Here is a 19,596-nt window from a genome sequence, read left to right on the forward strand (position 1 = left end):
TGCTTGTTAAGTATAGTGTATGTTCAGGGAGACACAATTTGTTATATGCATATGCATCCAGTTGCAGAAAAGGAGAAACTTTTTTTTTTTTTTTCAAAATGAAAGTTTTGAAAGAGGGAATATGACCGTGGATTTACTTTTGAGAATGCCCCGGGTACCTTTTACATGATTTTGAAATGCCCCGGGTAGACACTGTTGAAACAGTTTCTTTTGAATCACTGCAGACATGTCAGGCACAATTGGGAAACCCAAATCATCACCAGTTATAATGCTTAAGGTTTGGATCCCCAGGTTATTACTGACAAATATTTAACATTCCAGTCAATTACAACATCCAAACACAACCTGTCTTTACTGTAAGACATCACTTAAGATTGCCCAGTGTCGCCCCACTCAAGACCAGCCCTTCCCGTTCATGCCCCCCCCCCCCGTTATTTCATGGAGAATTTCCTTACCTGCTTCTGGCTCCTGCGCTGAAGGTCAGACCGCAGGCATTTTGGTATATGTCTCAATGTAGGTTCCAGATGACATTCAAGCAGAGTTCTTCCTTGTCTTCCAGAAAAGAAGAAAATCAGGAACTTGACAGAAGACACGAGCTCATGGGCCGGTCTGTCACCGAATCAGGGCAGTTAGAACTCAGCGCAAGCTAGAAAGTGGAAGCCAGGAAAAGGCAGAGATATGTGGGGGTGTGGGTGTGGGGTGTGTGGGGTGTGGGTGTCAGGCTGGCCTCTGCTGCTTCCCTTGCATGAGTAACACGAAATAGCAGCCTGGACGAATCTCCTTGCCCTCCCCCCCCCCCTGCCACATTTTGTCTTGTTACCTTTTCCTGTGCTTCTTTATCAGAAGGTGAATAGACACACAGGCTGTAACCCACAGAGACTTTCCTTTTTAAACATCACCATTGACAGTCAACAGCTGTAAGAGACGAAGGGCAAGGCTTGGCTCTTGCTGACACACTCAGGAGACTGCCGAGTACAGCAGGGTCGGCGTGGGGGTGGCACTGGAGCTCCCTAGAAATTTAGAGTTAGCATTGGCTTTGTAATGATTTGATCCCTCTGGCCACGTCTGTTACATAAGGGCTGTTGCTGGTCATTTTCTTCCACATATTTTTCCCCATATTTAACCTCATGAATAGGACTACAGGTGAACTCATCACATGCTAATAGTTTGATAAGTCTGTGCCGCTTGTGCTACTATTTATACGCTTAGTTCATTCCGACTTCTGTAGGAATAGCTTTGAAAGGTCTGCTTCCCTCCCACTGGACAGAGGACAGCAGCCTCTTTTGTCCTCGACTCCCTTGGTGTTATAACAGCATCCACCACTGCTCAAGTTCTCTGGAGACTCACAGTCATGGGAAGTCATTTATATGAAGCAGTGTATTTGCACATAACTGGTACTAATCCTATATAAATACCTTAAATCATCTTGAGATTTCTTACAGAACTTAATTATAAATGTTATATAAATAACAGCATATTATTTAGGAAATAACGACAGCAAAAAGTCTATACATGTTTGTTACTGATACAGTTACTTTTCTCAGTAGTTTTGATCTGTTGATTAAATTTGAATGTCAAACAGACAGATGTGGATGGAGGGCCCCATGTGTGCAGAAGCTGACTACAAAAATCTCAGCATACTGTGAGAATGACTTAAAGGTACCATTGTTCCCAAAAGCTCTTTAGGAGGCTCTTACATTTCCTTACCTTTTTCGTGGACTCCCCCCCCCCACACACACACATTTTTCCCTCCTTGCTAAGCAAAGGTGGGTCCACAGAGGGAGCCTGAGAAAGAAATCCAAACAGCGAGAGGGGCTTCAGGAGAAGAATAACCAAAGGCCCCGGGCATTTCAGATGTATTCATGAAGGTTCCGTTATCTAATTGAGGTCTAATAACTTAAGTCTGCAGTTTATCTTGTCTTAAAAGCTTAAGCTGAGTGTTTGCAGTTGCACTGACTGTACACCAAGTACTACTCTGGAATCTCCGTGTCCTTACTAAGCAGTAGGCAGTGTTCTGGACATTGAGGATGGCACAGCAGTCGGCACACACACATTTTTCCCCTGTGGGAGGTATAGATATTTGTGTTTCAGATGCAAACCTAATCACTCCCCATCTTCTGGCATAGGCCTTTGAAACCAGAGCTTGTTGAGGGAAGCTCCCTACTTGGCTCTGGCAGAGACCCATTCCTTCTCCAGACCACCCCACAACCCAAATAGTTCTTACCGCTGCATTGACTAAAGACTGAGAATACCCACATATAGAGAGAGCTCTTTTTATACTCAGCTGCAGTACAGTCTCTTGGGTAAATAGATTTAGGGATGCAAAGATGAACTCAGGAGTCTCTAGAGGCCAGTTGCTACCAGGAGTCTCCCATAGGTAAGCATTCTCTGATTAAGCGGATGATTGACACGTTCTTCATCCCCACTAAAGAGTGCTGGTGGGGAGGGCATTATGTTTTCCTTGAGTTGGAGCTCTTTGCTTCTCCATCTTCACTCTTGGAATTGTGAAGTGTAAGGATTAGACCTGCAGGTGACAGAAATGAAGGCAGAGCTTAGGAGGAAGGAGTGGAGTGGAGAACTGACATTTCACGTGGCCACAGAGAGCTTTCCAGCTTCCTCCTTTATCTCCTCTTTCTTTGAGCTAGCATGACTTGAGAACACCGAGTTCTTTCTGTGTGTGCTATATAAGCTTGTGGTGTTTTCCTAACAACGCTCCCGACAGCTCCAAGTATGATGCAGGCTTCACTGCTGTTCCCTCCCTCACCCGGGTTTCACGGCTCCTAGGATTGATAATTGAACTCTGTCAGAGTGGCTCCTGGTGTCAGTGTTCTGACCTTACCCTTTTACATCTCTGACTTCACTTTATCAGAGTTCCATTTTCAGGGGTTACAAACCTGCTTCATCCTGACAACTTAGGGGCTGAAACACCACCTAACTAATGCACTGCACACAGGAAAATATCTACTGTGAGCAGCCAGTTTTTAACCTGTCTTGCAGTTTTAGTGGGGGGTGGGAGGGCAGGGAGATAGGAAGTGCCGGGCTGAGTCCTCAGAAGGAAAGCCCATGTGCAGAGCTCGGCTATAGGCACAGACACACCAACACTCAGGAGCACTTCCTTCCTTCTGGGTCCTTTTCACAGTCAATATACAAAACAAGCCTAGGACGGTAGAAGGTGAACATCTATGTAGTTGGGGGAGAATTTATGCATTATCTGTCTTGTGTTCTTAAGACTACGTGTTTCAAGACAGTCTATCTTTGGCAGTACTTGCTCAGAGAGCCTTCCTGATAAGAAGGCAATGGCTGTCTTGTGACTTTTCTTTCTGTGCTCAGGGAACTTTCAGGGAGCAATGCCTGAACCTGCTGCCCCGTCATGATAGGTCTCTGGATGATCCAATTTCTGCTTACTCACTTGTACTTAGTAAGTTAGACTCCCATGCTGGTCTCCCTAGCTCTTTTAATGGCCACAGTTAATATGTGTAACTGGCTGTCATGTTTTCCAGAGAGCATGGCAGATTTGTTACGTATGAAGTATACCCAGCAGGCTCATGTGTTAACCATCTTGTGTTGTAAGCTGATGGTCTTTTAAAACATTTTTATATACTTTTAAAATTGAAATGCAGTTACATCACTTTCGCCCTTCTTTTTTCTTCCCTCCAGCCCCTCCTGAGTCTCTTATGCAACTCCTTCTATAGCTTCCCATTCTCAAATTGATAGCCTCCTCTTCTCCTCCAATTAGACAACATATAAATATATAACTATAGTCTGTTGATGTGTATAGGGTTTCAAGGATGATCATGTTGTTGGATTGAACAACCCTGGGATAGGCTAATCCCCCTGCCCTCAGTAGTCATATGTTGTTTGCCACAGTGTTCTACTTTCCCTCCTGTTCATGTCCAGGAACAAGCTTCTGTCCTTATTCCTGGACGAGTATCTTTCAGAATTTCTTCAGCTCACCCCAGTGTCTGGACCCATTAATTACAGCTTTGCATAATTGTGTGGACATGTGCCACGAGAAAAGAAACTTATTATGCAAAAAACCCTAACCAGGGTGATATTAGTGAGAAGGAGAGAGGGAGAGAGAAGGAGATAGGGAGATGGCGTGGGGGGATGGGAGAGAGAAAGAGGGAGGGAGAGAGGGAGAGAGGTAGAGAGAGAGAGAGAGAGGGGGGGGGGGGGGGGGGGGGGGGGGGGGGGGGGGGAGAGAGGGAGAGAAACAAACACTGGATTGCCATGGTGCCATGGGTTAGTAGAACACATGAAGGAACATTAGGATAAGCTTTGCTGTCTGTAGTAATGTCATGTCGGAGTTTGTTCTGGGGACCTTAGGCTTTGTATAAATTGATAATCCTTAATGTGAAATACTTGGGACCAAATGTGTGAAAATGAGTATACTATATAGCATTTAATCTATAGATTAAAATGCAATTTCCATCAAAACTGCTGTGGCCTTTTGTCTAGAAAAAGACTTCTTTGTGTGTGTGTATGTGTGTGTGTGTGTTGTTTTTATAAGACAGGATTTCTCTGTGCAGCTTTGAAGCCTGTCCTGGAACTAGTTCTTGTAGACCAGGTTGGCCTTAGATTCACAGAGATCCACCTGTCTCTGCCCCCCCTCCCACCCCAAGTGCTAGGATTAAAGGTGTGCACCACTACCCTCCTGGCACATGCTTCTTAATATTTTTAAGGTAGTATAAAAGATCTACCAGAGCTAAAATAATCCTGAGTAGAAAGAGCAATGCAGAGACTTCTCAGTACTGGACCGCAAGCTGTCGTCCAGAGCCACAGTGTGAAATCAGCCTGGCCCTGGTGGTATAGAGGAACCGCAAATAAGTCAGCAGGCGCAATTGCCTAGTCTTTGGCAGGGATTTCAGAAACTTGCGCCTGAAAGAAGACAGCCTCCTCACCTGGAGCTGGGGAAACGGGATGCTCACATGAAAACGTGTCTCCATTCCTCCCCTTGCACAAAAATCAATTCAGAGTGAATCCCAGACATCAAGTAAGACCTGGAACTCTGAAACTGAAGAAAATACAGCTAAAACTTCTTCAAAATAAAGTTATAGGCACATGTTTTCTGGGAAAAAAAAAGAAGTCAGTAATATAGGAAGTAATCTAAAGAACTGACAAATGGGATCGCACGTAATTAAAAAAAATCTTCCATGTAATTAAAAATCGTCTGCAGTGTAAAGGACACCTAGTAGCAAGAGTGAAGAGAGCCCACCAAGGGTAAGAAAATATTCCCTGCCAACTGTACATCTGATAGGTGAGTGATACTTAGATGCTGTAAGGCATCTCAAGAATTAAATACAAAACACAAATCATGATGTGGAGTAGGCTGATGAAGTTAGACATTTTCAAAGGGAAGAAATACAAAGAGCTGATAAATCGTTGAAGGAATAATCAATATTCATAGCCTTCAGGAAAATGCAGTCAGAATTAATTAAATGCCTTGGAGAAGACAGAGGGTGGGTGCTAGTGGGGGTGGAGGAAGAAGGAGCCTTGGTTCACTGCTGCTGGGAGTTCAACTGTGGGAGTCGGTGGGGAGGTTCTTCAGAAGACTAAAATAGGCTACAGGATTTTGTCCCATTTATATTGTCATTTGTTATGTGACTTTTCCTGGGAAGACATTAAATATTTATTCACCCCAGATAAGCACTAATGGCAGTCCAAGGGGATGAGTCACCCTGAGTCTGGCTAAGTGGACGATGAGTTTATTGGGGTTACTCAAAGGACTAAGGGCCAAGGGTTACTGAGATGAGCAAGAGGGACACACAGGCCACTGTATCCTAGCAGAGTCATCCAGCATGGAAACTGTGTCCCTGCAGCTCTGAAATAACGAAAGCAGCTGCAGCCCAGCAGGTCGGGGTCTCTCTCCCCAGGTACCGTGAACTGCTTATACAACCCTGGGGGAGGCTTGAGAATTTTAAAAATTTTAAAGAGTTTCTGGAGACTAGTAAAGCCTTTTTAAATCATAAAATATGCTTAATTGATATGAACATAGACAGAATGAGTCAAAGGGGAAGAAAGAACAGATGGAGCCAATAGGAAACAATTATAAAGATGGTTAATTTGAACATGACTGTATTAATAATCATTGATTATAAACGGCTTAAACACCAGTCAGAAGTTAGATTTTCAATGTAGATTTATAAATACTTGACAGTATCAACTTCATTCTCTCTCAAGGAATACATTTTTACATTTGCAGATGGGTTAAAAGTGAAATGATCGTTATGGGACGTTAGAAAATATTTTTAACTTAATGAAAGGCAAATATTGAAACAAGTAAACATTGTATTTATATGTGGTGCTTAGAGCTAAGGCAGGAACCCAAAGGGAGTTAACGACACTACATGCAGATACAGAAAAAAGGAAATGCCCAAAACTAACGTATATATTCATCATGAGTAGTAAAACACTCTAGACCGGGTAAAAATAAGAGCAGGTAAATGTTCAAGGTCAAGAAAATTGCACATAGGTCCAAAGTTGGCTCTGCGATCAAAAATAGAGCCAAACCTGGTTCCTGGAAGCCCATATCAAAGTCAATAAACAACTCAGTAGATATATTCAGAAGGGCAGGAGGGAAGGGAGTGGAAGGGAAGGAGACGGAAGGAAGGAAAGAAGCACGGAAACGGAGGAGAGCGCTATCAAAACTGGGAGGTGGAACGGGCTTAAGGTAACTGATACAGAAAGACGCAGCCACTGTGGTTAACATGATTCCCTAGGCAGCAGGCCTTGAACTGTACGAGACTGGAGAAGCGGAACTGTTCATTTCTCTGTTTTTGACTGTGGATGTGATATGACCAGCTGTCTCAAGCTCAGAGCTGACTTCCTCTCACTGATAGGCTGCAGCCTGGAATTATAAGCCATACAATCCCCCCCCCCCCATTGCCTTTTGATGGGTCTTTAATCACAGTGACAGAAATGAAACTAGAATTCAAGGATACGTGAAAAAACACACGGACCCCATGAATGAGACTTGGATTCTATAAATTATTATTCTGATTACTCTTTTGATTTTTTTTCTGTCCAAAATAAAACACAAGTTTGGAAAAGCATATAGAACAGGAGTCAAGCTCAGTGAATTATTCTAAGACAGTCTTAAGCCACCAGTTAGTTCATAATATAAGTTTGCCAGACAATTTACATGTCTCTGAATTATACCCAGCTCACCGACAGACAGCTGCCTCTCTGGGCCTTTGTGTTCAGGTGGTAGCCCTGGGAGATCTGCTCTTTTCTGAAGGGAAACAGAGGAGGACTGGATCTAGGGATGTGGGGGGTACCGGAGTACTGGGGGAAGTGGAGAGAGGGGAAACTGTGATCAGGATGTAATAAATGAGAGAAGAATAAAAAAATAAAACAACAGAAAAAAACCCTCCTCTTCACTTATGAAGCTGGAATTTGAGGTTTTTTTTCTCTTTTTTGAGATTATAATATATCTACATAATTTTCCCTTTCTTTTTCTCCCTCTAAACCAGTGTGTCTCAACCTTCTTAATGTTGCAATCCTTAAATACATGTTGTGTTGACCCTAACCATAAAATTATTTCGTTTCTATTTCATAACTGTAGTTTTGCTTCTATGGTAATGTAAATATCTGATACACAGGATATCTGATAAGCAACTCCAATAAAAGGTTCATTTGAGCCCCCAAAAGTTAGTGCCCCATAGATTGAGAACCTCTGTCCTAAACCCTCCCATACTCTCCTTCTTGCTCTCTTTCAAATTCACATTCTCTTTTATTCATTATTTTCACATCCGTGTATGTCTTTGCATATATATTTCTAAATACAATCTGCTTAATCTCTATAATAATCTCTTACTCATATGTATGTTTCCAGGGCTGGCCATTTGGTAGTGGGTAACCAGTTGGTGTATTCTTCTCTAGGGAAGATAATTTTTCCCACCTGCTGTATTCCTTAGTTGTCTGCAGTTCTTTGTGTAGAGTTGAGCCTTGTGGGTTTTTCCTCATTCACTTTGGTAAGTTTATTGTTATTGTCCTTGCTCAGGTCATGTTTAGGCAGTCGTATTGATGAGATGCTGATATTAATAGGAAACACAGTCTCAGAGCAAACTCCAGGATCTTTCTGCCCCCTCATCCAAAATGTTCCCTGTGCCTTAGGTGTAGGAGTGTTTTATAGCTGTATCTGTTGGGACTGGGTTCCCATGCTAGACAGTTACTCGTTGAGGTCTTTTCCCAGGTGAATCCAGACAGTTACATCTTAAAATGGAACATTTTAAATTTTGCCTGCTTTCCTTTATTGGTTTGTGGCATATGCGAAGAAATTTCGAAAAGGCGACCCCGTTTGAAACTGAGGTCTTTCCACACACTTCTCTCACTCTGGGGGTCAGAAATGAAGACAGTGATGTGCTCGTGACAAGTGACCCCAAGTCTGAATATTTGCCCAGTCTTGCTCTTCTGTTCCATCAAGCAGTCTCCCTAGCAGTGAACCCACCAAGTCATTTAATAACTGAAATTTTTCTGCTGTATTATCCTATGAGAGGTCAAATCTAGTTGCAAATAAAGAATAATTTGCCAATTGCAGAGTCCAAACAACTCTTTTCAAAAGATATCACGTTCATGCTTTCATTTTTCTTGGTTTTGTCCTAAAAAGAGAAAGACTGATATACCACAAAAGTATACAAACTGACAGAAAAGCGCAGGACAAAAAAAAAAACAAAAAACAAAAAACATGGTATGCTTTTCTGTATAAGTGGAAAGCGAACAACTCTTTTTCCTAAACCAAGCCCTTTGTGTGTGCGCACACACACACACACACACACACACACACACACACACACACATGCGCATGCACAAGCATAGGAAAGATGAGAACAAGTGACCCCCCCAAGCTCCTTTGCTGTGCCCCTGTGCAGCTACTGGAGGGATGATACCGTACTGTGGGAATGACTATTTCTGAATCCACAAGGAGCTTGTCATTTTAAATTCCTAAACCCAAGGCCAAATATAGCGAATGAAAATCTTGAGGCTCATGGGGGCCGAGGCCATGATAGCAATTGACTTTTCCTAACTTGGCTCCAGGTAGCTGAAGCAAAGAGGAGCCTGTGGCTCTCCTCTTCACAGTGAGCCATACATAGTCTCTAAGATTCAGAACTAGCATCAGAGGAAACACATCCCCAGATCCCCAGGTTGTCACCTTATTTTCCCAGGGCACACGTATAAGGTGAAGTCCAAGTGCATAGCGCCTTCTTGTGTGCATGCTCCTATTTAACTCTCTGTGACACAAATGTGTCTCCTGCTAGATTGTAGCTGGTTCCAGGGTCATTATTTCAGTCTCAGGGCAGCAGCCAGAGATTGGCCTCTGGATTGTCTATAGAAGGACACTGTCTGCTAATAGCCGCTCTCTAGAGCCCAGCGTTTCCCAGTGGCCCACGCTGCCCAGAGGATTGGCAGGGTACAGCCTGTTATATCCTGTTCGAATAAATATTTGCAAGGAAAATATAAATTCATGGCAACACTCATTAATGATCATAACCAAAACTGTCTGGAGAATTCCCTGAGGGGCTTAAGAGAGAATTAAGCCTGGCTTCCCTGAGTCACTTCCTGCTGTGTTCTACTTCATTGGTTCTGCTCCCATCGCTGCACATGATCCTGGAGTCACATGATGTTTAACTATGGCCGAGTTATTTCTGGATACTTGTGGAACACGTGTCACCAACACGTTAATAAATAGCTACAGCGGTGTTAATGTCCGTGGTAACTGAAAAGATGTCCTCGCGTTTCCTTCCTGCCACCATCACTTCATGCTTTAATTCATGCTTCTTATTCTTTATTGTTGTTATACGTACATGAATATGTAAATGTACCCTGTTGAGTCCACTTAGTGTTTTTTTTTTAGGCTTGTGCTTTAAGGGCTCATCACTAGGAGGCTCATCCCAGAAGACTAATTGTCCCTCCCTCAGCAGCCGTCAACTGCCTGTAGTTCTTCATCTGGGAGTAGGGCTTTGTGCGAGAGTTCATCTTTTTCCGTTGACCTGGCAGCTGGGGTTGTGTTGTTTGGGTCTTGAAGTTTAGATAACCATACTGTTGTTATTTCATAGGTATAGCTGTTTTAACCTGTGTAGAAGAGACAGCCATGAAACAGACATCCCGGTCCCCTGACTCTTATACGCTTTCTGTTTCTACCTCTGCAGGGTTTACAGAGCCATAGGTGTCTGGGTTGTGTTTATCAGGTTGGGTTAGGCACCCCACAGCCAATTATTGCCTGCATTTTGGACAGTTGTGAATTTCTTTTTTGGGGGAGGGGGGTATGAAGTCATAGTATTTATTATGGTATGCATGCTATTAGCATTTTCTTTAATGCTATGTTCCATTGATAAATGAAGTTGATCACTTAATTCTAAATGTCCCAAGAGTACATTTTAAGTAATTGATGCAAATAGTAAAGGAAGACTTTAAGTCATACATATTTATGATTTAATACATACAATAGAGACCTAAAGACAGTCAGAGCTGGAAAACACCTTCAGCAAAGAAGCAGGATGCAAAATCAACAAGTGAATATCAGTAGCTTTTTTATATAACATTAATGTATGAAGGAGGAAACGAAGAAAGCAATTCTATTCAGAACAAGTTCAGAATTACCTGTGAATAAACATTCAGTAAATTGAAAAGAGAAATAGAAATGAAATGAACTGTCCTTAAGAAAATAAAATGTTGCTGAAAATGTGGAGAAAAAAGAACCCTTAAGCACTGCCAGTGGGTATAGAAACTGTTCCAGATACCCTAAATCAATAGAAAAGTTCTTAAACAAAGCTAAATGTCGGACTAGGTATGGCTCTGCTACATCACTTATGGGTATGGACCTTAAGGACTCTAAACCAACATGGCCCATCATGTTCCAAGGTAACTGTACATTCACCTTATTGTAGCATTTGTCACAATAGTTGAGTGATCGAGTCAGCCTGGAATTTTATCAGCAAATGAATGGATAGGGAAAATGTGATTATAGATGGCTAGATAGATGATAGATAAACAAGTAGATAGCATATAGGTAGATGATTGATAATGTAGTCAGTGTAATTTTGTTCACAATAAAGATGAATAAAATTATGTTATTGGAACATGTATACAACTTGAGATCATTACATTAAATGAAATAATTAGGCCATGGAAGGAAAATAATCATGTTTTTTCTCATTTGTGGGTCTTAGAATTATTTACATATATAAAAGCCCGTTTATGAGTATGCATGGCGATGTGAAAACATAAAGGGAATGAGGAGAAGGAGCATAGTAATGGGAGGGGAAACAAAGAAAGGCTAAAGGGTGGTGGGCAAATGAATTCGGTCAAACTCTAGTAAAAGAAAGTAGAAAACATGCTGAAATCAAACAGTGACTTTTCTGCTTCCAAACCCTTCAGAATAAAGACGTCATGACGGTTCTGCTGGTCAGCCCGTTCCTCAGTGACTGTGTGTGCACATGAGGCTCACAGTGACTGTGCATGAGCCTGCACCTCAAACTTTAGACGGTGTGATCATTCCTTGCTTTTCTCGTAAATTCATTTCTGAGTTGATGTCGGTGGAAATGGACATGCTCATCTTGTCTATTTCCTGTGCTAATGGCACATTTCCATGAAGTAAATATTTTTAGAACTAAAGACATTCCATCCGCTGCAGAAGAAGCTGCTGCTTCCTCCTCCTTCTCCTCCTCCTATTCTTCCTTTCTTCTCAGAAAGAGATAGTGTATTTTGGACCCATTTTGAGTGGCCGTAGCCCAGGAGCACAGATTTAGATTACCCATATTCTTGTTTCAACATGGAAGAAGTTTTGCTAGGTTTTTATAGTTTTACAGAACAGAGAAAGTCATAAATCAGGACGAGTACATGAGAGAGGCAAGTAGAAGAGAAGGGTAGCTTTTCTATAGGCTCATGATGCTGCCTGCTAGCGCCCTTAGCTTATGGGTTGATAGAAACTAGTTGCCTACTAAGTCATTAGATTCTGAAAGGCTATCATCACATTTATTCTATTGTCACAAGACGTTAGCTCTGGCACAGCGTGGCATAGGATGGCTGTTCCAGAGAGCTAGAGCTTAGTCCAGTGGAAGGTAAGGAGCCTCTGCACCCAGTGCACTCCAGCCATGCCACAGTATGAAATTCTGACCAGGTAGGTTGTCTTGCGACGCAGATCACTTCCAGAATATTCTTTCACAGCAGACACAACTATTTTTCCCCTCCCTCAGGAGTTTTCATTCACAGTTCACCCGTTGGCCAAATATTATTTTTTTAAATATTATAAGTTCCCTTGTAGCTAGGCAGCTGTTTCCTAGGATTTGATGTAGAGGAGGCTGAGTAGTGGGCAGGACAGCGGTCTTCGGGAGAGAGGAAGAGCTGGAAAAGTCATCAAGAAACTCCCAATATTTCTGTGTCTGTTTTTAAACATAAAGCAAAGAAAGCCAGCCTACAAGCCACAATCCCAGAGAATTTAGACAACAACGAGAACATAGATCTAATTTACAAGGGAAGTAGAAAAAGACAAGCTCTCCTGAGTAAATTGGGACCTTGGGGGAGGGTTGGAGAGGGAGGGGAGAGGCAGGGAAGGGAAGCAGAGAAAAATGTAGAGCTCAATAAAAATCAATAAAAAAAAAGAAACTTCCAATCATTATGGTCTGGATATAAACTTTTTTTTTACGACTTCTGTTCCTGATATAACATTTACATGTGACGTAGATTATCTAAAATTAAGTAAATAAAAAAATAGTTTGACTCAGTGGAATAAAGATAAAAGAAGAACAGAATCTCTAAAATAACCAAAATCTATATATTTTAATGAGATTGAAATTTAAAAATTTTCAACAAGATTGACCATATAGGTACCCCTGTATTTATGGTAATTTGTACTCGATGTGCTGTCTTGCATGTATTTAAGTGGTTAGAAATGGGAATTTTAGAGGAGTAACTCTAGTATTGTCTCACTTTTATATTAAAATACAATATTGTTTCATTATTTGTTTTTTACTCCTGGATACTTGTACTATAGAATATTCATTTCAGATATAAATTGAATCAAGAAACATCAGTGTTTTAAGGTATAAAACATCATGGATTTTATTAGATATTGATATCTTTTGTATAATTTAGATAAAAAGAATTGACCCAGTTAAGTAAATGAAATTAAAATTTGATTTAAAAACCAGACATTTTCTTTTATCCAGATCAGACAAGAATGTGAATATATTCTAATATTCATAAAGACAACAGATAAAGAATCTTTCAAACATTCTTTTTTGAATGTTTTCAGTTTGAAAGCAAACAGTCATAAAAAAAGAAGATACGATTAGAGAAAGGACAGGGAATTTTTATTTGTAAGTCCATTAAAGACAAGATTAGTGTTACTTTATCATTTAGAAATTTACCAGATGGAATTTATGATATAATTACAAAAACATTAAAGTAACATCACACGTGAGAAACATTTAGTTGCTCAAAGCCCTTGTCAGTGGTGTTGAGGGCAAGTACATGTGGCACTTTTGAAGTCCCATGAGGGTGAGTGATCTCAGGTGATGTGAGATTTACTGCCTCCTAAGAGTGAGTTGGAAGTCCCGGGACGGAGAGTCCTGTCCTCTGAATCAGAATGGAGTCCCTGATGTGATCCCCTTCTAGCATAACAAGCTTCCTGTTGGGGTGTCAGAGCTACATGACACAGACAACTATTTAGAATAGTGCATATGTTTTCTTCTACCAATTGCAGCATATCAGATTTCATATTGGGATGCGTGATCCATTTGGGGCCAATTTTATGTGCCAGGTGATAGGTACAGGTCTGGTTTCATTTTTCGGTATGTGGAACCCCAGCACTGTTTGTTGAAGATACTTCCTTTTCTCAGTGTGTGTTTTTGGCATCTTTGTCAATATCAGATGACTGTAGTCTCTTGTGTTAATGTTTGCATCTTCCATTTTGTCCCAGTTTTCTACACTCTAGTATGCTAATAACATACTAATTCCATTACTTTATTTCTGCAATATACTGTGAAATCCGGAGTGGTAATCTCTCCATCATCAGTCCTTTGCTCAGGATTGCTTTGGCTATTTGGGATCTTCTGTGGTTCCACAGGATTTTAGCGTTTTTTTTTTTCCCTGTGAAGTGTATCGTGGAATTTCATTGTGTCTCTAAATTGCATGTAGTAGAATGATCATCTTCATAATGTTGATTCTTCCAGGCCATGAGCCTGAGGAGTCTTCTCATTTTCTAGTGTCTTTCTCGGTCTTTCTTCAGAGATTTAATGTTGCTATAGTATCCCTAGGTACTTCAGTCTTCTTGGCAGCCCCTGTGAAAGGAGCGTTGCCCCGATCTCCTTGTCGGTGTGTGCTTGGTATATAGAAAGGAGACCCAATTTTGTGAGCTGATTTTGTATCCTTCCACTTTGCTGAAATTGTTGATAACTTTTAGTTTTCTGGTGTAATTCAGGGAATTTTTTGTGTATTTTTCTATTTGCACCCTGTAACTTCGTTGTTGTTATTGCCTTAGTTAATGCTCCAGGCACTATACTGGAAGGGAGTATGGATAGAGACAGCTCTAACTTGTTTCTAATTTAAATGGGATTCCTTCAAGCTTTTCTTCACTTAGGATGATGTTGGCTGTGGATTCGTGTGTGTGTGTGTGTATTTTTTTTTTTGCTTTAACTGCTGCCTATATTTAAAGTTAAGGTAGCTTCATATAGACAGCAGACAGATGGACTTCATTCTTAACTCATTAAAAGATTAGGCCATTAATATTTATTTTTTTGGAAGATGCTTGTTGATTGCAGTCATTTTCTTATTCTGTTGTTTGTGTTCTACTTTACGTTCCAGTAATTATATCATCATTGATTTTTTTCTATAGTCTTTTGACAATGATTATCTTTCTCTTCCCTAAGAAGAATTCTTTTCAGGATTCTCTGTAGGCTTTGTTTGGTGAGCATAGATTCCTGTCTCTTTATATGGTAGAAAGTTTTCTTTCTTCAATTAGGGCTGACAGTTTTTCTGAGCACAGTCGCCTACATCGGCATCCATGGTTTTTAGAACGTGAAGTACATTGCTTCAGGCTATTCTGTCTTTTAAAATTTCCTTTGAGAAATCAATTATCATTCTGATGTTATTTTTCTTTATTTATATAAGACTGTGGTTTTTTTTTTTCTCTTGCGGTTTTCCAAACTCCTCCTTTGTTATGTATCTATGTTGCTTTCATTATAAGAGGCTGTGGTGAAACTCTTTTCTAGTTCTAATTGGTGTTCTGTTGCTGCTTACATCTGTGTGGGACTGTCTTTACTTAATTCTGGGGAGTGTTTCCTCCATGATCTTGTTGAATATCTGATGTATGCTGTTGACTTTGGATTCTTCTTCATTGGTGACTGCAATTTGATATTGGGTTTCTCCCTTGTATCCGGCAATTCCTATTATGTATTTTTAATTTTTTTCATATTTTTTTGCTGGTGTCTTCTCATTCTGTTTTATCTTCAATTTCAAATACTCTTTCTTCTATTTGATCCACTCTTTGTATGACTTTCCCATAAATTTCTAATTGGATTTTTGAGGTTTTCGGTTTCATCTTGAGTTCTCTTCAAAATCCATCTTTGTTGCGTCCAGTTTTCCAATCCTAGGTTGTCTTCTTTGTCTCATTCAGTGGTAGGTTTTTCTTTTTCCTGGCGTCACTCAGGTGTTTGGATGTATTCTTCAGTTCACTGAGTTGTTTGTTAGTTTATTTAAACTCCTTAAACTGTGATGAATTTTCATTGTTCTTTGAAGGTCTGTGTCCCGGAGCTGATCTGGGTAATTTGCACTGGGGAATGTATTTATAGGACTGGTGGATGTGTGTGGGTTGGGCTATCCTTTCTTGGCTTTTCATATTATTTGCATTTTTATGATAAGGATGTTGCACAGGGAGACAGCCTGCCTACTTAGAGCTGTGGGGAGCCACAAAGAAAGGGAGCTAGGCTAAGGGAGGGGGGCGTTAGTAGGACTGGGATAGAGATGGGAGGGCAGCATGGATTCAGGCAGCTGCAGTGGTTATAGGATCTCTGGTAGGAAGTAGGGTTGGGGTTCTGTGGCCAGCCTCAAAACAAGGGAAATGGGATGAGAGGTAAGCCTGTTTGAGGAAGCAGGACTAGGGGGGCTCAAGTGAAGGAGGAGTGGAGGGAGACCACCGGTAGACTACCTAGGTCTGCTACATTTTGTGTGGCTGCAGTTCTTCTGGTAGGAAGTAAGGCTGGAGTGGTAGGGCATTTCCTTTTTTTCTGTCTGTCGCTCTGTCTGTCTCTCTGTCTGTCTTTCTTTTCTCTTAATTTTATGAATCGTGTTTCTTTTACTCATTATGTATATCTTGGTCTTAATTATCCTTCCTACAGGAAGGATTGTTTTAGTTTCGAGAAATAGCTTGTTAGCCTTAGTGGTTGGTTATCCCTCATCTGACAACTTGAAATACTCTAACCTTTGAAGTTTGTTGAATATGTCGATGTTCCACTGTTGGGTTTGGGAGCATATTTATTTTGCTTTCTGTTTTATTTAGTTGCTTGTTTTCAGCTAAGGTTCCACTTTTTAGACCTGGTTGACTTTGAACTCAGTAAGGAGCTGGGGATTGCCTGAAATTTGTAGCAATCCTCCTGCCTCAGCCTTCTGAGAAATTAGATGACAAGTACATCTGCCATGCCTCGCAGACTGCACAGTCTTGGATTAGAGGTACCCAGTTCCAATTACAGCTTGTTTTCCTTTACTAGTTTTTCATGCACTAGATGGCGTGCATGACATAAACATGATTCTCCCTTGTCTGCTGTTCTTACTGCTTCTTGGCAAGAAAATTTTGGCGTACCAAATTTATACGTGCATTTGACTCATTACCAGGTCTGGTGTGGCGTATGAAGCTTATGGAAATATGGTCAGATTTGTGAGCAATCTAGAAGTATTTTCATGGAGGATTCAAATTGATCTTTTCTCCATATTGTTTTCCACAATGTTAATGCTGAACATTTTGTGTTTGTGAGTAAATGGACAGATTAGTTGCTATACAATACATTTTTTTTCTTGTTGGAGTTTAAAGTCTCTTATTGCTTGAAAAGCATTTTAGTTTAATAGTCATTATATGTTGATTATATATACATGCTTATAAAATTAATATTATTATAATTAACAATAGAAATAACTTGTCCTTATTTCAATACTAGACATGAGGGACAATTTAACGCAACTGCTAATAAAATAATTACTTCTCGCTTGATATAATCTCTTCTAGGTATATCCATTTATTTGAGAATGTCATTTCTCGTTACTGGCAAATAATATTCCTTTGTGAATGTAACCCATTTTCAGTATCCAGTCATCTACTGAGGGATATTTAGGGTGTTCCCATTTGCTAGCTCTTGTGAGTAGAGCCAGCAATGAACATTGCCGAGCAAGTGTCTGTGGAGTAGGCTGCCTAGCCCTTTGGACATATGCCATGTGAGTTTTAGTTTTTGTATTGAAAGGCTCTTTATACTGATTTCCAGGGTGGGCTGCACTGGTTTGCATTCCCAGCAGCAGTGAGTGAGGGTGCCTGCTGCCCCTCCACATCAATAGTGTTTATCGCAGGCGTTCAGTTATTTTAGCCATTTGACTTGGTAAGATGGGATCTCGATGTTCTTTTAAATTTACATTTCTCTAATTGTTAAGAATAATGAACTTTTTTTTAAAGATTTCTTACCCATTTTAATTTTTTTTCTACTGAGAACTCTCTGTTTAGACCCTCGCTCACTTAGGATATTGACTTAAGGAGAGACTGTAGCGGTTTGAGGACAAGTCGCTGAGAAGGGCTAGGAGGAGGAAATGAAGGAGGGAAAGCAGTGTAATTCTATTTTAATTAACATATTACATAAATAAATGTAAACTATAAAATAAAAGAGAGCATAGTTCCTTTCTTTGAGACACTCATCCTTGAAAAGGAAAAAAAAAGTTAGAATAATGAGTATTTATTTTCTGTTTATCTATGATGTTTGGAATTGCGTTAAAGAATTTTTGTTCCCTTGACATGTTCCCATTTCCTTTTGTGGAACTGTGACATTCAAGTTCACCCTTGTTTATTTTTTTCTCAAAGCTTCCCACCCCCTCACCCCGCCCAACTGGACATGCTCACGGTCACACACTATTCCTTTCTCTTGTACAGTTTCCAGGCAGGGCCCTGCCTTGTTAGTAATAAGACTGGTTATATATAAACATCCCTCGTGAATTCTTACTACAAACAGACAGATTTTAACACACATAATCCCAAAATATGTGTGTTATTGTTTCCAGTCAGTTCTGATATGGCCTATCATCCACAGCCCAAAGCAGCTTTTCTTTTTACATTCCAATTCTATAAATGTCCATCTTGATTCTCACTCAAAAGTCTAATTTCTTGTGACTATTTGGTGTGTGGGTGGGGGGGAGGGGGTGTCAGCAGTGCTTGGAATCAAACTTAGGCTCTCCTGAAAAGCTAAACATTTGCTTCATTAATGAGCTATATTACCAGCCTTGTGCGTGGTCAGTTTCTCTCTGCCTCTCTCTCTTGCTCTCTCTCTCTCTCTCTCTCTCTCTCTCTCTCTCTCTCTCTGTCTATCTGTCTCTGTATCTGTGCACGTGTGTGTATCTGTCTCTGTCTCTCTCTGTGTGTGTATGTGTGTGCGTGTGTGTGTATCTGTCTCTCTGTTTCTGTCTCTGTGTGTGTATGTGTGTGCATGTGTGTGTATCTGTCTCTCTCTCTCTGTATGTGTGTGTGCGTGTGTGTATCTGTCTCTCTGTCTCTGTTTCTGTGTGTGTGTATGTGTGTGCATGTGTGTGTATCTGTCTCTCTGTCTGTGTGTGTGTGTGTATGTACATGGGTGGACATGCAGGCTCATCATGCAGAGCCTGAACTCAGTGTGCAGTATTTTCTTCATCTTCTTCACTCACGCTTCACTTTAATTTTTGACCTGGTTCTTTCCCTGAGCCTAGAAGTCCCTGATTCCCTAGCCTGGCTGAGCAGTGAACCCTAGGGATTCTTGTGTTGCTGCCTCTGCTGAGGTGGCTCACACATGCACTGCTGTGCCTGGCTTTCTACATGTGTGCCGGGGATCTGACCTGAAGTCCTCATGTGTGCGGTGTGAGCCCTTTACCCGTTGAGCCATGTCCCCATGCTCTTACGTATTATTCTTAGCTTTATGTATTTTATAAGCTTTTAAAAAAAAAACGTGAAAACAGTCTTATTGCTGTTGTACTGTCCCAGCCCTTTTCCAGTTGCTGCATTGAGTTTAGGCGCACTTTTCCTCATCCCCATTACTATTTTGGAGACTTGTTCTTATGAGTATTGTAGACCTTATTCTTTTTCCTGGCCTTTTAACATTTCATAATTTCAGTCTCTGGTGTTGAATTTTTAGATTAGTATGAATGTACTAGTGAATTAATTTTAATCACATAGTATCCATTTATTGACTTGTTTAATGTTTTTAATGTGTGTGTGTGTGTGCACAGAGGTGTGTACATGTATGCTTAACCATGCCACAACATGTGTGTGGCGGTCAGGCAACTCTTAGAGTTGGTTCTCTGCTGCCACCTTGTGGGATGTGAAATTCCATTAGTCGGGCAAACCTCTGCCCACTGAGCTATCCTACTAGTCCAAGGTAT

General features: G+C 40.8%; 2 protein-coding genes across 8 annotated transcripts in view; one reads left to right on the forward strand and one right to left on the reverse strand.

Moving 5' to 3' along the window:
* Nucleotides 1-647, reverse strand: part of P2ry14 (purinergic receptor P2Y14) — a 47,751-nt gene extending 47,104 nt beyond the window's left edge. Inside the window, exon 1 of the mRNA XM_050120214.1 lies at nucleotides 456-647. The gene's annotated coding sequence lies outside the window, so the exon portion shown is untranslated. The remainder of the gene's footprint in view (nucleotides 1-455) is intronic.
* Med12l (mediator complex subunit 12L) overlaps nucleotides 1-19,596 on the forward strand; it is a 301,518-nt gene that overhangs the window by 151,092 nt on the left and 130,830 nt on the right. The gene's annotated exons all lie outside the window — the stretch shown is intronic.

Source organism: Alexandromys fortis, unplaced genomic scaffold (genome assembly GCF_014885135.2).
Source record: "Alexandromys fortis isolate MF-2015 unplaced genomic scaffold, M_Fortis_MF-2015_v1.1 scaffold_172, whole genome shotgun sequence".
Taxonomy (NCBI): Eukaryota; Metazoa; Chordata; class Mammalia; order Rodentia; family Cricetidae; genus Alexandromys; species Alexandromys fortis.